Source organism: Oncorhynchus kisutch, unplaced genomic scaffold (genome assembly GCF_002021735.2).
Source record: "Oncorhynchus kisutch isolate 150728-3 unplaced genomic scaffold, Okis_V2 scaffold2434, whole genome shotgun sequence".
NCBI lineage: Eukaryota > Metazoa > Chordata > Actinopteri > Salmoniformes > Salmonidae > Oncorhynchus > Oncorhynchus kisutch.
Window position 1 is genome coordinate 1 of NW_022264379.1, and position 16,555 is coordinate 16,555.

Sequence of the window (16,555 nt, forward strand, 5' to 3'; positions counted from 1 at the left end):
AATTTAAATTCTGTGCTTTTTTTGGCACTGGTAGATTTTGACTTTCACAAACACTGGTAAAATTGCTGACTGCCAACAGCGAGAGCAAGGACTTGGGATCTGAGTGGTGAAGGCGATGAACTGCAGTGTGGATTATAACAAAACCAAGTCTCGATGGGATCGACACATGGCCCTGCCATTGCTCTACCTCACTTTCATTGATTTCAATCTGGGGTTACATACAGCAACAACAGATTTTTAAGATCATTTGCCAATTCAAAAAAAATCAGGGTGAGGTGGCCGAGTGGTTAAGGCGATGGACTGCTAATCCATTATGCTCTGCATGCATGGGTTTGAATCCCATCCTCATCGTGTAATAATTTAAATTCTGTGCTTTATTTTGGCACTGGAAGATTTTGACTTTCACAAACACTGGTAAAATTGCTGACTGCCACAGCGAGAGCACAGGACTTGGTATCTGAGTGGTGAAGGCGATGAACTGCATGTGTGGATTATAACACCAACCTCTTCACAAAACATTTGTTATTTCCTCTCTTACATGGCCCCACATGAAAATAGAATCCCTGCTCAAGCCTCGAGCGACTAATAAGATTCAGGTATTGAAGAATAGCTTCACCAAGGGCAACCTCAATGGTGGGATTTGAACCGACACCTCAACACACTTAATCAAGCACTTGAGACCACTCGGCCTGACAAAACATTTGTTAAATGTCTCGATGGGATCGACACATGGCCCTGCCATTGCTCTACCTCACTTTCATTGATTTCAATCTGGGGTTTACATACAGCAACAACAGATTTTAAGATCATTTGCCACTTCAAAAAAAATCAGGGTGAGGTGGCCGAGTGGTTAAGGCGATGGACTGCTAATCCATTATGCTCTGCATGCATGGGTTCGAATCCCATCCTCATCGTGTAATAATTAAATTCGTGTTTTTTGGCACTGGTAGATTTTGACTTTCACAAACACTGGTAAAATTGCTGACTGCCACAGCAGAGAGCACAGGACTTGTTATCTGAGTGGTGAAGGCGATGAATGCATGTGTGGATTATAACACCAACCAAGTCTCGATGGATCGACACATGGCCCTGCCATTGCTCTACCTCACTTTCATTGATTTCAATCTGGGGTTTACATACAGCAACAACAGATTTTAAGATCATTTGCCAATTCAAAAAAAATCAGGGTGAGGTGGCCGAGTGTTTAAGGCGATGGACTGCTAATCCATTATGCTCTGCATGCATGGGTTCGATCCCATCCTCATCGTGTAACAATTTAAAATTCTGTGCTTTATTTTGGCAAGGTAGATTTTGACTTTCACAAACACTGGTAAAATTGCTGACTGCCACAGCGAGAGCACAGGACTTGGTATCTGAGTGGTGAAGGCGATGAACTGCATGTGTGGATTATAACACCAACCTCTTCACAAAACATTGTTATTTCCTCTCTTACATGGCCCCACATGAAAATAGAATCCCTGCTCAAGCCTAGAGCAACTAATAAGATTCAGGTATTGAAGAATAGCTTCAGCCAAGGGCAACCTCAATGGTGGGATTTGAACCGACACCTCAACACACTTAATCAAGCACTTGAGACCACTCGGCTGACAAAACATTTGTTAAATGTACTCGATGGGATCGACACATGGCCCTGCCATTGCTCTACCCTCACTTCATTGATTTCAATCTGGGGTTTACATACAGGCAACAACAGAGTGTTTAAGATCATTTGCCAATTCAAAAAAATCTGGGGTGAGGTGGCCGAGTGGTTAAGGCGATGGACTGCTAATCCTTATGCTCTGCATGCATGGTTCGAATCCCATCCTCATCGTGTAACAATTAAATTCTGGTGCTTTTTTGGCACTGGTAGATTTGACTTTCACAAACACTGTAAAATTGCTGACTGCCACAGCGAGAGCACAGGACTTGGTATCTGAGTGGTGAAGGCGATGAACTGCATGTGTGGATTATAACACAACCAAGTCTCGATGGAATCGACACATGGCCCTGCCATTGCTCTACCTCACTTTTCATTGATTTCAATCTGGGGTTTACATACAGCAACAACAGATTTTTAAGATCATTTGCCAATTCAAAAAAAATCAGGGTGAGGTGGCCGAGTGTTTAAGGCGATGGACTGCTAATCCATTATGCTCTGCATGCATGGGTTCGAATCCCATCCTCATCGTGTAACATTTAAAATTCTGTGCTTTATTTGGCACTGGAAGATTTTGACTTTCACAAACACTGTAAAATTGCTGACTGCCACAGCGAGAGCACAGGACTTGGTATCTGAGTGGTGAAGGCGATGAACTGCATGTGTGGATTATAACACCAACCTCTTCACAAAACATTTGTTATTCCTCTCTTACATGGCCCCACATGAAAATAGAATCCCTGCTCAAGCCTCGAGCGACTAATAAGATTCAGGTATTGAAGAATAGCTTCACCAAGGGCAACCTCAATGGTGGGATTTGAACCGACACCTCAACACACTTAATCAAGCACTTGAGACCACTCGGCCTGACAAACATTTGTTAAATGTCTCGATGGGATCGACACATGGCCCTGCCATTGCTCTACCTCACTTTCATTGATTTCAATCTGGGGTTTACATACAGCAACAACAGATTTTTAAGATCATTTGCCAATTCAAAAAAATACTGGGTGAGGTGGCCGAGTGGTTAAGGCGATGGACTGCTAATCCATTATGCTCTGCATGCATGGGTTCGAATCCCATCCTCATCGTGTAACAATTTAAATTCTGTGCTTTATTTTGGCACTGGTAGATTTTGACTTTCACAAACACTGGTAAAATTGCTGACTGCCACAGCGAGAGCACAGGACTTGGTATCTGAGTGGTGAAGGCGATGAACTGCATGTGTGGATTATAACACCAACCTCTTCACAAAACATTTGTTATTTCCTCTCTTACATGGCCCCACATGAAAATAGAATCCCTGCTCAAGCCTCGAGCGACTAATAAGATTCAGGTATTGAAGAATAGCTTCACCAAGGGCAACCTCAATGGTGGGATTTGAACCGACACCTCAACACACTTAATCAAGCACTTGAGACCACTCGGCCTGACAAAACATTTGTTAAATGTCTCGATGGGATCGACACATGGCCCTGCCATTGCTCTACCTCACTTTCATTGATTTCAATCTGGGGTTTACATACAGCAACAACAGTTTTTTAAGATCATTTGCCACTTCAAAAATAACAGGATGAGGTGGCCGAGTGGTTAAGGCGATGGACTGCTAATCCATTATGCTCTGCATGCATGGGTTCGAATCCCATCCTCATCGTGTAATAATTTAAATTCTGTGCTTTATTTTGGCACTGGAAGATTTTGACTTTCACAAACACTGGTAAAATTGCTGACTGCCACAGCGAGAGCACAGGACTTGGTATCTGAGTGGTGAAGGCGATGAACTGCATGTGTGGATTATAACAACAACCAAGTCTCGATGTGATCGACACATGGCCCTGCCATTGCTCTACCTCACTTTCATTGATTTCAATCTGGGGTTTACATACAGCAACAACAGATTTTTAAGATCATTTGCCAATTCAAAAAAAATCAGGGTGAGGTGGCCGAGTGTTTAAGGCGATGGACTGCTAATCCATTATGCTCTGCATGCATGGGTTCGAATCCCATCCTCATCGTGTAACAATTAAAATTCTGTGCTTTATTTTGGCACTGGAAGATTTTGACTTTCACAAACACTGGTAAAATTGCTGACTGCCACAGCGAGAGCACAGGACTTGGTATCTGAGTGGTGAAGGCGATGAACTGCATGTGTGGATTATAACACCAACCTCTTCACAAAACATTTGTTATTTCCTCTCTTACATGGCCCCACATGAAAATAGAATCCCTGCTCAAGCCTCGAGCAACTAATAAGATTCAGGTATTGAAGAATAGCTTCACCAAGGGCAACCTCAATGGTGGGATTTGAACCGACACCTCAACACACTTAATCAAGCACTTGAGACCACTCGGCCTGACAAAACATTTGTTAAATGTCTCGATGGGATCGACACATGGCCCTGCCATTGCTCTACCTCACTTTCATTGATTTCAATCTGGGGTTTACATACAGCAACAACAGATTTTTAAGATCATTTGCCAATTCAAAAAAAATCTGGGTGAGGTGGCCGAGTGGTTAAGGCGATGGACTGCTAATCCATTATGCTCTGCATGCATGGGTTCGAATCCCATCCTCATCGTGTAACAATTAAATTCTGTGCTTTATTTTGGCACTGGTAGATTTTGACTTTCACAAACACTGGTAAAATTGCTGACTGCCACAGCGAGAGCACAGGACTTGGTATCTGAGTGGTGAAGGCGATGAACTGCATGTGTGGATTATAACACCAACCAAGTCTCGATGGGATCGACACATGGCCCTGCCATTGCTCTACCTCACTTTCATTGATTTCAATCTGGGGTTTACATACAGCAACAACAGATTTTTAAGATCATTTGCCAATTCAAAAAAAATCAGGGTGAGGTGGCCGAGTGTTTAAGGCGAAGGACTGCTAATCCATTATGCTCTGCATGCATGGGTTCGAATCCCATCCTCATCGTGTAACAATTAAAATTCTGTGCTTTATTTTGGCACTGGAAGATTTTGACTTTCACAAACACTGGTAAAATTGCTGACTGCCACAGCGAGAGCACAGGACTTGGTATCTGAGTGGTGAAGGCGATGAACTGCATGTGTGGATTATAACACCAACCTCTTCACAAAACATTTGTTATTTCCTCTCTTACATGGCCCCACATGAAAATAGAATCCCTGCTCAAGCCTCGAGCAACTAATAAGATTCAGGTATTGAAGAATAGCTTCACCAAGGGCAACCTCAATGGTGGGATTTGAACCGACACCTCAACACACTTAATCAAGCACTTGAGACCACTCGGCCTGACAAAACATTTGTTAAATGTCTCGATGGGATCGACACATGGCCCTGCCATTGCTCTACCTCACTTTCATTGATTTCAATCTGGGGTTTACATACAGCAACAACAGATTTTTAAGATCATTTGCCAATTCAAAAAAAATCTGGGTGAGGTGGCCGAGTGGTTAAGGCGATGGACTGCTAATCCATTATGCTCTGCATGCATGGGTTCGAATCCCATCCTCATCGTGTAACAATTTAAATTCTGTGCTTTTTTTGGCACTGGTAGATTTTGACTTTCACAAACACTGGTAAAATTGCTGACTGCCACAGCGAGAGCACAGGACTTGGTATCTGAGTGGTGAAGGCGATGAACTGCATGTGTGGATTATAACACCAACCAAGTCTCGATGGGATCGACACATGGCCCTGCCATTGCTCTACCTCACTTTCATTGATTTCAATCTGGGGTTTACATACAGCAACAACAGATTTTTAAGATCATTTGCCAATTCAAAAAAAATCAGGGTGAGGTGGCCGAGTGTTTAAGGCGATGGACTGCTAATCCATTATGCTCTGCATGCATGGGTTCGAATCCCATCCTCATCGTGTAACAATTAAAATTCTGTGCTTTATTTTGGCACTGGAAGATTTTGACTTTCACAAACACTGGTAAAATTGCTGACTGCCACAGCGAGAGCACAGGACTTGGTATCTGAGTGGTGAAGGCGATGAACTGCATGTGTGGATTATAACACCAACCTCTTCACAAAACATTTGTTATTTCCTCTCTTACATGGCCCCACATGAAAATAGAATCCCTGCTCAAGCCTCGAGCAACTAATAAGATTCAGGTATTGAAGAATAGCTTCACCAAGGGCAACCTCAATGGTGGGATTTGAACCGACACCTCAACACACTTAATCAAGCACTTGAGACCACTCGGCCTGACAAAACATTTGTTAAATGTCTCGATGGGATCGACACATGGCCCTGCCATTGCTCTACCTCACTTTCATTGATTTCAATCTGGGGTTTACATACAGCAACAACAGATTTTTAAGATCATTTGCCAATTCAAAAAAAATCAGGGTGAGGTGGCCGAGTGGTTAAGGCGATGGACTGCTAATCCATTATGCTCTGCATGCATGGGTTCGAATCCCATCCTCATCGTGTAACAATTTAAATTCTGTGCTTTATTTTGGCACTGGTAGATTTTGACTTTCACAAACACTGGTAAAATTGCTGACTGCCACAGCGAGAGCACAGGACTTGGTATCTGAGTGGTGAAGGCGATGAACTGCATGTGTGGATTATAACACCAACCTCTTCACAAAACATTTGTTATTTCCTCTCTTACATGGCCCCACATGAAAATAGAATCCCTGCTCAAGCCTCGAGCGACTAATAAGATTCAGGTATTGAAGAATAGCTTCACCAAGGGCAACCTCAATGGTGGGATTTGAACCGACACCTCAACACACTTAATCAAGCACTTGAGACCACTCGGCCTGACAAAACATTTGTTAAATGTCTCGATGGGATCGACACATGGCCCTGCCATTGCTCTACCTCACTTTCATTGATTTCAATCTGGGGTTTACATACAGCAACAACAGTTTTTTAAGATCATTTGCCACTTCAAAAATAACAGGATGAGGTGGCCGAGTGGTTAAGGCGATGGACTGCTAATCCATTATGCTCTGCATGCATGGGTTCGAATCCCATCCTCATCGTGTAATAATTTAAATTCTGTGCTTTATTTTGGCACTGGAAGATTTTGACTTTCACAAACACTGGTAAAATTGCTGACTGCCACAGCGAGAGCACAGGACTTGGTATCTGAGTGGTGAAGGCGATGAACTGCATGTGTGGATTATAACAACAACCAAGTCTCGATGTGATCGACACATGGCCCTGCCATTGCTCTACCTCACTTTCATTGATTTCAATCTGGGGTTTACATACAGCAACAACAGATTTTTAAGATCATTTGCCAATTCAAAAAAATCAGGGTGAGGTGGCCGAGTGGTTAAGGCGATGGACTGCTAATCCATTATGCTCTGCATGCATGGGTTCGAATCCCATCCTCATCGTGTAACAATTAAATTCTGTGCTTTATTTTGGCACTGGAAGATTTTGACTTTCACAAACACTGGTAAAATTGCTGACTGCCACAGCGAGAGCACAGGACTTGGTATCTGAGTGGTGAAGGCGATGAACTGCATGTGTGGATTATAACACCAACCTCTTCACAAAACATTTGTTATTTCCTCTCTTACATGGCCCCACATGAAAATAGAATCCCTGCTCAAGCCTCGAGCGACTAATAAGATTCAGGTATTGAAGAATAGCTTCACCAAGGGCAACCTCAATGGTGGGATTTGAACCGACACCTCAACACACTTAATCAAGCACTTGAGACCACTCGGCCTGACAAAACATTTGTTAAATGTCTCGATGGGATCGACACATGGCCCTGCCATTGCTCTACCTCACTTTCATTGATTTCAATCTGGGGTTTACATACAGCAACAACAGATTTTTAAGATCATTTGCCAATTAAAAAAAATCAGGGTGAGGTGGCCGAGTGGTTAAGGCGATGGACTGCTAATCCATTATGCTCTGCATGCATGGGTTCGAATCCCATCCTCATCGTGTAACAATTTAAATTCTGTGCTTTATTTTGGCACTGGTAGATTTTGACTTTCACAAACACTGGTAAAATTGCTGACTGCCACAGCGAGAGCACAGGACTTGGTATCTGAGTGGTGAAGGCGATGAACTGCATGTGTGGATTATAACACCAACCTCTTCACAAAACATTTGTTATTTCCTCTCTTACATGGCCCCACATGAAAATAGAATCCCTGCTCAAGCCTCGAGCGACTAATAAGATTCAGGTATTGAAGAATAGCTTCACCAAGGGCAACCTCAATGGTGGGATTTGAACCGACACCTCAACACACTTAATCAAGCACTTGAGACCACTCGGCCTGACAAAACATTTGTTAAATGTCTCGATGGGATCGACACATGGCCCTGCCATTGCTCTACCTCACTTTCATTGATTTCAATCTGGGGTTTACATACAGCAACAACAGTTTTTTAAGATCATTTGCCACTTCAAAAATAACAGGATGAGGTGGCCGAGTGGTTAAGGCGATGGACTGCTAATCCATTATGCTCTGCATGCATGGGTTCGAATCCCATCCTCATCGTGTAATAATTTAAATTCTGTGCTTTATTTTGGCACTGGAAGATTTTGACTTTCACAAACACTGGTAAAATTGCTGACTGCCACAGCGAGAGCACAGGACTTGGTATCTGAGTGGTGAAGGCGATGAACTGCATGTGTGGATTATAACAACAACCAAGTCTCGATGTGATCGACACATGGCCCTGCCATTGCTCTACCTCACTTTCATTGATTTCAATCTGGGGTTTACATACAGCAACAACAGATTTTTAAGATCATTTGCCAATTCAAAAAAAATCAGGGTGAGGTGGCCGAGTGGTTAAGGCGATGGACTGCTAATCCATTATGCTCTGCATGCATGGGTTCGAATCCCATCCTCATCGTGTAACAATTAAAATTCTGTGCTTTATTTTGGCACTGGAAGATTTTGACTTTCACAAACACTGGTAAAATTGCTGACTGCCACAGCGAGAGCACAGGACTTGGTATCTGAGTGGTGAAGGCGATGAACTGCATGTGTGGATTATAACACCAACCTCTTCACAAAACATTTGTTATTTCCTCTCTTACATGGCCCCACATGAAAATAGAATCCCTGCTCAAGCCTCGAGCGACTAATAAGATTCAGGTATTGAAGAATAGCTTCACCAAGGGCAACCTCAATGGTGGGATTTGAACCGACACCTCAACACACTTAATCAAGCACTTGAGACCACTCGGCCTGACAAAACATTTGTTAAATGTCTCGATGGGATCGACACATGGCCCTGCCATTGCTCTACCTCACTTTCATTGATTTCAATCTGGGGTTTACATACAGCAACAACAGTTTTTTAAGATCATTTGCCACTTCAAAAATAATCAGGGTGAGGTGGCCGAGTGGTTAAGGCGATGGACTGCTAATCCATTATGCTCTGCATGCATGGGTTCGAATCCCATCCTCATCGTGTAATAATTTAAATTCTGTGCTTTATTTTGGCACTGGTAGATTTTGACTTTCACAAACACTGGTAAAATTGCTGACTGCCACAGCGAGAGCACAGGACTTGGTATCTGAGTGGTGAAGGCGATGAACTGCATGTGTGGATTATAACACCAACCTCTTCACAAAACATTTGTTATTTCCTCTCTTACATGGCCCCACATGAAAATAGAATCCCTGCTCAAGCCTCGAGCGACTAATAAGATTCAGGTATTGAAGAATAGCTTCACCAAGGGCAACCTCAATGGTGGGATTTGAACCGACACCTCAACACACTTAATCAAGCACTTGAGACCACTCGGCCTGACAAAACATTTGTTAAATGTCTCGATGGGATCGACACATGGCCCTGCCATTGCTCTACCTCACTTTCATTGATTTCAATCTGGGGTTTACATACAGCAACAACAGATTTTTAAGATCATTTGCCAATTAAAAAAAATCAGGGTGAGGTGGCCGAGTGGTTAAGGCGATGGACTGCTAATCCATTATGCTCTGCATGCATGGGTTCGAATCCCATCCTCATCGTGTAACAATTTAAATTCTGTGCTTTATTTTGGCACTGGTAGATTTTGACTTTCACAAACACTGGTAAAATTGCTGACTGCCACAGCGAGAGCACAGGACTTGGTATCTGAGTGGTGAAGGCGATGAACTGCATGTGTGGATTATAACACCAACCTCTTCACAAAACATTTGTTATTTCCTCTCTTACATGGCCCCACATGAAAATAGAATCCCTGCTCAAGCCTCGAGCGACTAATAAGATTCAGGTATTGAAGAATAGCTTCACCAAGGGCAACCTCAATGGTGGGATTTGAACCGACACCTCAACACACTTAATCAAGCACTTGAGACCACTCGGCCTGACAAAACATTTGTTAAATGTCTCGATGGGATCGACACATGGCCCTGCCATTGCTCTACCTCACTTTCATTGATTTCAATCTGGGGTTTACATACAGCAACAACAGTTTTTTAAGATCATTTGCCACTTCAAAAATAACAGGATGAGGTGGCCGAGTGGTTAAGGCGATGGACTGCTAATCCATTATGCTCTGCATGCATGGGTTCGAATCCCATCCTCATCGTGTAATAATTTAAATTCTGTGCTTTATTTTGGCACTGGAAGATTTTGACTTTCACAAACACTGGTAAAATTGCTGACTGCCACAGCGAGAGCACAGGACTTGGTATCTGAGTGGTGAAGGCGATGAACTGCATGTGTGGATTATAACAACAACCAAGTCTCGATGTGATCGACACATGGCCCTGCCATTGCTCTACCTCACTTTCATTGATTTCAATCTGGGGTTTACATACAGCAACAACAGATTTTTAAGATCATTTGCCAATTCAAAAAAAATCAGGGTGAGGTGGCCGAGTGTTTAAGGCGATGGACTGCTAATCCATTATGCTCTGCATGCATGGGTTCGAATCCCATCCTCATCGTGTAACAATTAAAATTCTGTGCTTTATTTTGGCACTGGAAGATTTTGACTTTCACAAACACTGGTAAAATTGCTGACTGCCACAGCGAGAGCACAGGACTTGGTATCTGAGTGGTGAAGGCGATGAACTGCATGTGTGGATTATAACACCAACCTCTTCACAAAACATTTGTTATTTCCTCTCTTACATGGCCCCACATGAAAATAGAATCCCTGCTCAAGCCTCGAGCGACTAATAAGATTCAGGTATTGAAGAATAGCTTCACCAAGGGCAACCTCAATGGTGGGATTTGAACCGACACCTCAACACACTTAATCAAGCACTTGAGACCACTCGGCCTGACAAAACATTTGTTAAATGTCTCGATGGGATCGACACATGGCCCTGCCATTGCTCTACCTCACTTTCATTGATTTCAATCTGGGGTTTACATACAGCAACAACAGTTTTTTAAGATCATTTGCCAATTCAAAAAATAACAGGGTGAGGTGGCCGAGTGGTTAAGGCGATGGACTGCTAATCCATTATGCTCTGCATGCATGGGTTCGAATCCCATCCTCATCGTGTAACAATTTAAATTCTGTGCTTTATTTTGGCACTGGTAGATTTTGACTTTCACAAACACTGGTAAAATTGCTGACTGCCACAGCGAGAGCACAGGACTTGGTATCTGAGTGGTGAAGGCGATGAACTGCATGTGTGGATTATAACACCAACCTCTTCACAAAACATTTGTTATTTCCTCTCTTACATGGCCCCACATGAAAATAGAATCCCTGCTCAAGCCTCGAGCGACTAATAAGATTCAGGTATTGAAGAATAGCTTCACCAAGGGCAACCTCAATGGTGGGATTTGAACCGACACCTCAACACACTTAATCAAGCACTTGAGACCACTCGGCCTGACAAAACATTTGTTAAATGTCTCGATGGGATCGACACATGGCCCTGCCATTGCTCTACCTCACTTTCATTGATTTCAATCTGGGGTTTACATACAGCAACAACAGATTTTTAAGATCATTTGCCAATTAAAAAAAATCAGGGTGAGGTGGCCGAGTGGTTAAGGCGATGGACTGCTAATCCATTATGCTCTGCATGCATGGGTTCGAATCCCATCCTCATCGTGTAACAATTTAAATTCTGTGCTTTATTTTGGCACTGGTAGATTTTGACTTTCACAAACACTGGTAAAATTGCTGACTGCCACAGCGAGAGCACAGGACTTGGTATCTGAGTGGTGAAGGCGATGAACTGCATGTGTGGATTATAACACCAACCTCTTCACAAAACATTTGTTATTTCCTCTCTTACATGGCCCCACATGAAAATAGAATCCCTGCTCAAGCCTCGAGCGACTAATAAGATTCAGGTATTGAAGAATAGCTTCACCAAGGGCAACCTCAATGGTGGGATTTGAACCGACACCTCAACACACTTAATCAAGCACTTGAGACCACTCGGCCTGACAAAACATTTGTTAAATGTCTCGATGGGATCGACACATGGCCCTGCCATTGCTCTACCTCACTTTCATTGATTTCAATCTGGGGTTTACATACAGCAACAACAGTTTTTTAAGATCATTTGCCACTTCAAAAATAACAGGATGAGGTGGCCGAGTGGTTAAGGCGATGGACTGCTAATCCATTATGCTCTGCATGCATGGGTTCGAATCCCATCCTCATCGTGTAATAATTTAAATTCTGTGCTTTATTTTGGCACTGGTAGATTTTGACTTTCACAAACACTGGTAAAATTGCTGACTGCCACAGCGAGAGCACAGGACTTGGTATCTGAGTGGTGAAGGCGATGAACTGCATGTGTGGATTATAACACCAACCTCTTCACAAAACATTTGTTATTTCCTCTCTTACATGGCCCCACATGAAAATAGAATCCCTGCTCAAGCCTCGAGCGACTAATAAGATTCAGGTATTGAAGAATAGCTTCACCAAGGGCAACCTCAATGGTGGGATTTGAACCGACACCTCAACACACTTAATCAAGCACTTGAGACCACTCGGCCTGACAAAACATTTGTTAAATGTCTCGATGGGATCGACACATGGCCCTGCCATTGCTCTACCTCACTTTCATTGATTTCAATCTGGGGTTTACATACAGCAACAACAGATTTTTAAGATCATTTGCCAATTCAAAAAATAATCAGGGTGAGGTGGCCGAGTGGTTAAGGCGATGGACTGCTAATCCATTATGCTCTGCATGCATGGGTTCGAATCCCATCCTCATCGTGTAACAATTTAAATTCTGTGCTTTATTTTGGCACTGGTAGATTTTGACTTTCACAAACACTGGTAAAATTGCTGACTGCCACAGCGAGAGCACAGGACTTGGTATCTGAGTGGTGAAGGCGATGAACTGCATGTGTGGATTATAACACCAACCTCTTCACAAAACATTTGTTATTTCCTCTCTTACATGGCCCCACATGAAAATAGAATCCCTGCTCAAGCCTCGAGCGACTAATAAGATTCAGGTATTGAAGAATAGCTTCACCAAGGGCAACCTCAATGGTGGGATTTGAACCGACACCTCAACACACTTAATCAAGCACTTGAGACCACTCGGCCTGACAAAACATTTGTTAAATGTCTCGATGGGATCGACACATGGCCCTGCCATTGCTCTACCTCACTTTCATTGATTTCAATCTGGGGTTTACATACAGCAACAACAGATTTTTAAGATCATTTGCCAATTAAAAAAAAATCAGGGTGAGGTGGCCGAGTGGTTAAGGCGATGGACTGCTAATCCATTATGCTCTGCATGCATGGGTTCGAATCCCATCCTCATCGTGTAACAATTTAAATTCTGTGCTTTATTTTGGCACTGGTAGATTTTGACTTTCACAAACACTGGTAAAATTGCTGACTGCCACAGCGAGAGCACAGGACTTGGTATCTGAGTGGTGAAGGCGATGAACTGCATGTGTGGATTATAACACCAACCTCTTCACAAAACATTTGTTATTTCCTCTCTTACATGGCCCCACATGAAAATAGAATCCCTGCTCAAGCCTCGAGCGACTAATAAGATTCAGGTATTGAAGAATAGCTTCACCAAGGGCAACCTCAATGGTGGGATTTGAACCGACACCTCAACACACTTAATCAAGCACTTGAGACCACTCGGCCTGACAAAACATTTGTTAAATGTCTCGATGGGATCGACACATGGCCCTGCCATTGCTCTACCTCACTTTCATTGATTTCAATCTGGGGTTTACATACAGCAACAACAGTTTTTTAAGATCATTTGCCAATTCAAAAAAAATCAGGGTGAGGTGGCCGAGTGGTTAAGGCGATGGACTGCTAATCCATTATGCTCTGCATGCATGGGTTCGAATCCCATCCTCATCGTGTAACAATTTAAATTCTGTGCTTTATTTTGGCACTGGTAGATTTTGACTTTCACAAACACTGGTAAAATTGCTGACTGCCACAGCGAGAGCACAGGACTTGGTATCTGAGTGGTGAAGGCGATGAACTGCATGTGTGGATTATAACACCAACCTCTTCACAAAACATTTGTTATTTCCTCTCTTACATGGCCCCACATGAAAATAGAATCCCTGCTCAAGCCTCGAGCGACTAATAAGATTCAGGTATTGAAGAATAGCTTCACCAAGGGCAACCTCAATGGTGGGATTTGAACCGACACCTCAACACACTTAATCAAGCACTTGAGACCACTCGGCCTGACAAAACATTTGTTAAATGTCTCGATGGGATCGACACATGGCCCTGCCATTGCTCTACCTCACTTTCATTGATTTCAATCTGGGGTTTACATACAGCAACAACAGTTTTTAAGATCATTTGCCACTTCAAAAATAACAGGATGAGGTGGCCGAGTGGTTAAGGCGATGGACTGCTAATCCATTATGCTCTGCATGCATGGGTTCGAATCCCATCCTCATCGTGTAATAATTTAAATTCTGTGCTTTATTTTGGCACTGGAAGATTTTGACTTTCACAAACACTGGTAAAATTGCTGACTGCCACAGCGAGAGCACAGGACTTGGTATCTGAGTGGTGAAGGCGATGAACTGCATGTGTGGATTATAACAACAACCAAGTCTCGATGTGATCGACACATGGCCCTGCCATTGCTCTACCTCACTTTCATTGATTTCAATCTGGGGTTTACATACAGCAACAACAGATTTTTAAGATCATTTGCCAATTCAAAAAAAATCAGGGTGAGGTGGCCGAGTGGTTAAGGCGATGGACTGCTAATCCATTATGCTCTGCATGCATGGGTTCGAATCCCATCCTCATCGTGTAACAATTAAAATTCTGTGCTTTATTTTGGCACTGGTAAGATTTTGACTTTCACAAACACTGGTAAAATTGCTGACTGCCACAGCGAGAGCACAGGACTTGGTATCTGAGTGGTGAAGGCGATGAACTGCATGTGTGGATTATAACACCAACCTCTTCACAAAACATTTGTTATTTCCTCTCTTACATGGCCCCACATGAAAATAGAATCCCTGCTCAAGCCTCGAGCGACTAATAAGATTCAGGTATTGAAGAATAGCTTCACCAAGGGCAACCTCAATGGTGGGATTTGAACCGACACCTCAACACACTTAATCAAGCACTTGAGACCACTCGGCCTGACAAAACATTTGTTAAATGTCTCGATGGGATCGACACATGGCCCTGCCATTGCTCTACCTCACTTTCATTGATTTCAATCTGGGGTTTACATACAGCAACAACAGTTTTTTAAGATCATTTGCCACTTCAAAAATAACAGGATGAGGTGGCCGAGTGGTTAAGGCGATGGACTGCTAATCCATTATGCTCTGCATGCATGGGTTCGAATCCCATCCTCATCGTGTAATAATTTAAATTCTGTGCTTTATTTTGGCACTGGAAGATTTTGACTTTCACAAACACTGGTAAAATTGCTGACTGCCACAGCGAGAGCACAGGACTTGGTATCTGAGTGGTGAAGGCGATGAACTGCATGTGTGGATTATAACAACAACCAAGTCTCGATGTGATCGACACATGGCCCTGCCATTGCTCTACCTCACTTTCATTGATTTCAATCTGGGGTTTACATACAGCAACAACAGATTTTTAAGATCATTTGCCAATTCAAAAAAAATCAGGGTGAGGTGGCCGAGTGTTTAAGGCGATGGACTGCTAATCCATTATGCTCTGCATGCATGGGTTCGAATCCCATCCTCATCGTGTAACAATTAAAATTCTGTGCTTTATTTTGGCACTGGAAGATTTTGACTTTCACAAACACTGGTAAAATTGCTGACTGCCACAGCGAGAGCACAGGACTTGGTATCTGAGTGGTGAAGGCGATGAACTGCATGTGTGGATTATAACACCAACCTCTTCACAAAACATTTGTTATTTCCTCTCTTACATGGCCCCACATGAAAATAGAATCCCTGCTCAAGCCTCGAGCGACTAATAAGATTCAGGTATTGAAGAATAGCTTCACCAAGGGCAACCTCAATGGTGGGATTTGAACCGACACCTCAACACACTTAATCAAGCACTTGAGACCACTCGGCCTGACAAAACATTTGTTAAATGTCTCGATGGGATCGACACATGGCCCTGCCATTGCTCTACCTCACTTTCATTGATTTCAATCTGGGGTTTACATACAGCAACAACAGATTTTTTAAGATCATTTGCCAATTAAAAAATAATCAGGGTGAGGTGGCCGAGTGGTTAAGGCGATGGACTGCTAATCCATTATGCTCTGCATGCATGGGTTCGAATCCCATCCTCATCGTGTAACAATTTAAATTCTGTGCTTTATTTTGGCACTGGTAGATTTTGACTTTCACAAACACTGGTAAAATTGCTGACTGCCACAGCGAGAGCACAGGACTTGGTATCTGAGTGGTGAAGGCGATGAACTGCATGTGTGGATTATAACACCAACCTCTTCACAAAACATTTGTTATTTCCTCTCTTACATGGCCCCACATGAAAATAGAATCCCTG

General features: G+C 43.0%; 24 non-coding genes across 24 annotated transcripts; all 24 read left to right on the top strand.

Annotated features, from left to right (window-relative positions):
* The first annotated feature begins 832 nt into the window (after window positions 1–832).
* On the top strand, window positions 833–914 carry trnas-gcu (transfer RNA serine (anticodon GCU)). Its single transcript has one exon. It is a non-coding gene; the product is annotated as a tRNA-Ser (tRNA).
* Window positions 915–2,666: 1,752 nt separating this feature from the next.
* trnas-gcu (transfer RNA serine (anticodon GCU)) lies at window positions 2,667–2,748 on the top strand. The gene has a single exon. It is a non-coding gene; the product is annotated as a tRNA-Ser (tRNA).
* A 481-nt stretch (window positions 2,749–3,229) lies between these two features.
* trnas-gcu (transfer RNA serine (anticodon GCU)) lies at window positions 3,230–3,311 on the top strand. Its single transcript has one exon. It is a non-coding gene; the product is annotated as a tRNA-Ser (tRNA).
* Window positions 3,312–4,154: 843 nt separating this feature from the next.
* On the top strand, window positions 4,155–4,236 carry trnas-gcu (transfer RNA serine (anticodon GCU)). Its single transcript has one exon. It is a non-coding gene; the product is annotated as a tRNA-Ser (tRNA).
* An 842-nt stretch (window positions 4,237–5,078) lies between these two features.
* trnas-gcu (transfer RNA serine (anticodon GCU)) lies at window positions 5,079–5,160 on the top strand. The gene has a single exon. It is a non-coding gene; the product is annotated as a tRNA-Ser (tRNA).
* Window positions 5,161–6,002: 842 nt separating this feature from the next.
* On the top strand, window positions 6,003–6,084 carry trnas-gcu (transfer RNA serine (anticodon GCU)). Its single transcript has one exon. It is a non-coding gene; the product is annotated as a tRNA-Ser (tRNA).
* A 481-nt stretch (window positions 6,085–6,565) lies between these two features.
* trnas-gcu (transfer RNA serine (anticodon GCU)) lies at window positions 6,566–6,647 on the top strand. Its single transcript has one exon. It is a non-coding gene; the product is annotated as a tRNA-Ser (tRNA).
* Window positions 6,648–6,925: 278 nt separating this feature from the next.
* On the top strand, window positions 6,926–7,007 carry trnas-gcu (transfer RNA serine (anticodon GCU)). Its single transcript has one exon. It is a non-coding gene; the product is annotated as a tRNA-Ser (tRNA).
* A 480-nt stretch (window positions 7,008–7,487) lies between these two features.
* On the top strand, window positions 7,488–7,569 carry trnas-gcu (transfer RNA serine (anticodon GCU)). Its single transcript has one exon. It is a non-coding gene; the product is annotated as a tRNA-Ser (tRNA).
* A 481-nt stretch (window positions 7,570–8,050) lies between these two features.
* trnas-gcu (transfer RNA serine (anticodon GCU)) lies at window positions 8,051–8,132 on the top strand. Its single transcript has one exon. It is a non-coding gene; the product is annotated as a tRNA-Ser (tRNA).
* A 279-nt stretch (window positions 8,133–8,411) lies between these two features.
* On the top strand, window positions 8,412–8,493 carry trnas-gcu (transfer RNA serine (anticodon GCU)). The gene has a single exon. It is a non-coding gene; the product is annotated as a tRNA-Ser (tRNA).
* Window positions 8,494–8,975: 482 nt separating this feature from the next.
* Window positions 8,976–9,057, top strand: trnas-gcu (transfer RNA serine (anticodon GCU)). Its single transcript has one exon. It is a non-coding gene; the product is annotated as a tRNA-Ser (tRNA).
* A 481-nt stretch (window positions 9,058–9,538) lies between these two features.
* On the top strand, window positions 9,539–9,620 carry trnas-gcu (transfer RNA serine (anticodon GCU)). The gene has a single exon. It is a non-coding gene; the product is annotated as a tRNA-Ser (tRNA).
* A 481-nt stretch (window positions 9,621–10,101) lies between these two features.
* trnas-gcu (transfer RNA serine (anticodon GCU)) lies at window positions 10,102–10,183 on the top strand. Its single transcript has one exon. It is a non-coding gene; the product is annotated as a tRNA-Ser (tRNA).
* Window positions 10,184–11,026: 843 nt separating this feature from the next.
* trnas-gcu (transfer RNA serine (anticodon GCU)) lies at window positions 11,027–11,108 on the top strand. Its single transcript has one exon. It is a non-coding gene; the product is annotated as a tRNA-Ser (tRNA).
* Window positions 11,109–11,589: 481 nt separating this feature from the next.
* Window positions 11,590–11,671, top strand: trnas-gcu (transfer RNA serine (anticodon GCU)). Its single transcript has one exon. It is a non-coding gene; the product is annotated as a tRNA-Ser (tRNA).
* Window positions 11,672–12,152: 481 nt separating this feature from the next.
* Window positions 12,153–12,234, top strand: trnas-gcu (transfer RNA serine (anticodon GCU)). Its single transcript has one exon. It is a non-coding gene; the product is annotated as a tRNA-Ser (tRNA).
* Window positions 12,235–12,717: 483 nt separating this feature from the next.
* trnas-gcu (transfer RNA serine (anticodon GCU)) lies at window positions 12,718–12,799 on the top strand. The gene has a single exon. It is a non-coding gene; the product is annotated as a tRNA-Ser (tRNA).
* A 482-nt stretch (window positions 12,800–13,281) lies between these two features.
* trnas-gcu (transfer RNA serine (anticodon GCU)) lies at window positions 13,282–13,363 on the top strand. Its single transcript has one exon. It is a non-coding gene; the product is annotated as a tRNA-Ser (tRNA).
* Window positions 13,364–13,845: 482 nt separating this feature from the next.
* Window positions 13,846–13,927, top strand: trnas-gcu (transfer RNA serine (anticodon GCU)). The gene has a single exon. It is a non-coding gene; the product is annotated as a tRNA-Ser (tRNA).
* Window positions 13,928–14,407: 480 nt separating this feature from the next.
* trnas-gcu (transfer RNA serine (anticodon GCU)) lies at window positions 14,408–14,489 on the top strand. Its single transcript has one exon. It is a non-coding gene; the product is annotated as a tRNA-Ser (tRNA).
* Window positions 14,490–14,768: 279 nt separating this feature from the next.
* trnas-gcu (transfer RNA serine (anticodon GCU)) lies at window positions 14,769–14,850 on the top strand. The gene has a single exon. It is a non-coding gene; the product is annotated as a tRNA-Ser (tRNA).
* A 482-nt stretch (window positions 14,851–15,332) lies between these two features.
* Window positions 15,333–15,414, top strand: trnas-gcu (transfer RNA serine (anticodon GCU)). Its single transcript has one exon. It is a non-coding gene; the product is annotated as a tRNA-Ser (tRNA).
* Window positions 15,415–16,258: 844 nt separating this feature from the next.
* On the top strand, window positions 16,259–16,340 carry trnas-gcu (transfer RNA serine (anticodon GCU)). The gene has a single exon. It is a non-coding gene; the product is annotated as a tRNA-Ser (tRNA).
* Window positions 16,341–16,555: the final 215 nt, after the last annotated feature.